This window comes from Dama dama, unplaced genomic scaffold (assembly GCF_033118175.1).
Source record: "Dama dama isolate Ldn47 unplaced genomic scaffold, ASM3311817v1 ptg000093l, whole genome shotgun sequence".
Taxonomy (NCBI): domain Eukaryota; kingdom Metazoa; phylum Chordata; class Mammalia; order Artiodactyla; family Cervidae; genus Dama; species Dama dama.
Genome location: NW_026870908.1, coordinates 5,328,833 through 5,331,974, shown reverse-complemented (window position 1 = coordinate 5,331,974; position 3,142 = coordinate 5,328,833).

Here is a 3,142-nt window from a genome sequence, read left to right as displayed (position 1 = left end):
TCATGCTCCTCCTATTTTTCAGACTGTTTCATGCTCCTCATGTATTTCACACCTTTTGAAGCTCTTCATATTTTTCACACCTTTTCAGGCTCTTCATGTTCTTGATCAGCATTTCATGCTCCTTCTATTTTTCAGACCGTTTCATGCTCCTCATATTTTTGACACCTTTTGAATCTCTTCATATTTTTCACACATTTTTAGGGTCTTCATGTTTTGAACACCGCTTCATGCTCCTCCTATTTTTCAGACCGTTTTATGCTCCTCATATTTTTCTCACCTTATGAAGCTCTTCATATTTTTCACACTTTTCAGGCTCTTCATGTTTTTCAACACCACTTCATGCTCCTCCTATTTTTCAGACCCTTTCATGTCCTCATAATTTTGACACTTTTTCAAGCTCCTCATATTTTTCACACGTTATGAAGGTCTTCATATATTTCACAACATTTCAGGCTCTTCATGTTTTTCAACACCACTTCATGCTCCTCCTATTTTTCAGAGAGTTTCATGCTCCTCATGTATTTCACACCTTTTGAAGCTCTTCATATTTTTCACACCTTTTCAGGCTCTTCATATTTTTCAACACTACTTCTTGCTCCTCCAATTTTTCAGACCGTTTCATGCTCATCTAATTTTTGACACCTTTTGTAGCTATGCGTATTTTTCACAACTTTTCAGGCTCTTCATGTTTTTGAACACCACTGCATGCTTCTCCTATTTTTCAGACAGTATCATGCTATTCATATTTTTCACACCTTTTGAAGCTCTTCATTTATTTCACACCTTTTCAGGCTCTTCATATTTTTGAACACCGCTTCATGCTCCTCCTATTTCTCAGACCATTTCATGCTGCTCATGTATTTCACACCTTTTGAAGCTCTTCATATTTTGCACACATTTTCAGGCTTTTCATGTTTTTCACAACCACTTCATGCTGCTCCTATTTTTCAGACCGTTTCATGCACATCTCATTTTTGACACCTTTTGAAGCTCTTCATATTTTTCACACCATTTTCAGGCTCTTCATGTTTTTCAACACCGCTTTATGATCCTCCTATTTTTCAGACCGTTTCATATTCCTCATATTTTTGAGACATTTTGAAGCTCTTCATATTTTCCCACGTTTTCAAGCTCTTTATGGTTTTCAACACCACTTGATGCTCCTCCTATTTTTCATACCGTTTCATGGTCCTCATATTTTTCACACCTTTTGAAATTCTTCATATTTTTCACACATTTTCAGGCTTTTCATGTTTTTCAAAACCGCTTCATGCTTCTCCTATTTTTCAGACCGTTTCATGCTCCTTATAATTTTTACACATTTTGTAGCTCTTCATATTTTTCACCCCTTTTCAGGCTCTTCCTGTTTTTGAACACCACTTCATGCTCCCCCTTATTTTTCAGACCGTATCATGCTCCTCATATTTTTGACAACTTTTGAAGCTCTTCATAATTTTCACACCTTTTCAAGCTCTTCTTGGTTTTGAACAACGCTTCATGCTCCTCCTATTTTTCAGACCGTTTCAAACTCCTCATATTTTTGACACCTTTTGAAGCTATTCACATTTTCCCACCTTTTCAGGCTCTTCATGTTTTTGAACACCGCTTCATGCTCCTCCTATTTCTCAGACCATTTCATGCTCCTCATGTATTTCACACCTTTTGAAGCTCTTCATATTTTGCACACATTTTCAGGCTTTTCATGTTTTTCACAACCACTTCATGCTGCTCCTATTTTTCAGACCGTTTCATGCACATCTCATTTTTGACACCTTTTGAAGCTCTTCATATTTTTCACACCATTTTCAGGCTCTTCATGTTTTTCAACACCGCTTTATGATCCTCCTATTTTTCAGACCGTTTCATATTCCTCATATTTTTGAGACATTTTGAAGCTCTTCATATTTTCCCACGTTTTCAAGCTCTTTATGGTTTTCAACACCACTTGATGCTCCTCCTATTTTTCATACCGTTTCATGGTCCTCATATTTTTCACACCTTTTGAAATTCTTCATATTTTTCACACATTTTCAGGCTTTTTTTTTTTCAAAACCGCTTCATGCTTCTCCTATTTTTCAGACCGTTTCATGCTCCTCATGTATTTCACACCTTTTGAAGCTCTTCGTATTTTTCACACCTTTTCAGGATCTTCATGTTTTTGAACACCGCTTCATGCCCCTCCTATTTTTCCGACCGTTTCATTCTCCTCATATTTTTGATACCTTTTGAAGCTCTTCATATATTTCACACCTTTTCAGGCTCTTCATGTTTTTAACACCATTTCATGCTCTCCTATTTTTTAGACCATTTCCTGCTCATCGATTTTTGACACTTTGAAGGTCTTCATATTTTTCACACCTTTTGAAGCTCTTAATATTTTTCACACGTTTTCAGGCTCTTCACGTTTTTCAACACCGCTTCATGCTCCTCCTATTTTTCAGACCGTTTCATGCTCCTCATATATTTGACACGTTTTGAAGCTCTTCATATTTTTCACCACTTTTCAGTCTCTTCATGTTTTTGAACACCGTTTCATGCTCTTCCAATTTGTCAAACCGTTTCATGCTCCTCATATTTTTGACACCTTTTGAAGCTCTTCATATTTTTGACATCTTTTCAGGCTCTTCATGTTTTTGAACACCACCTCTTGCTCCTTATTTTTTGCAGATCTTTTCATACTCCTCATATTTTTGACACCTTTTGAAGCTCTTCATATTTCTCACACCTTTTCAGGCTCTTCATGTTTTTCAGCACCGATTCATGCTGCTCCTATTTTTCAGACCGTTTCATGCTCATCTCTTTTTTGACACCTTTTGAAGCTTTGCATATTTTTCACAACTTTTCAGGCTCTTCATGTATTTGAACACCGCTTCAGGCTAATCCTATTTTTCAAAACATATCATGTTCATCATATTTTTCACACTTTTGAGGCTCTTCATATTTTTCACACCTTTTCATGGTCTTCATGTTTTTGAACACCACTTCATGCTCCTCAATTTTTCAGACCGTTTAATCCTCCTCATGTATTTCACACCTTTTGAAGCTCTTCATAATTTTCACATCTTTTCATACTCTTCATGTTTTTGAACACCATTTCATGCTCCTCCTATTTTGCAGACGGTTTCATGCTCCTCATATTTTT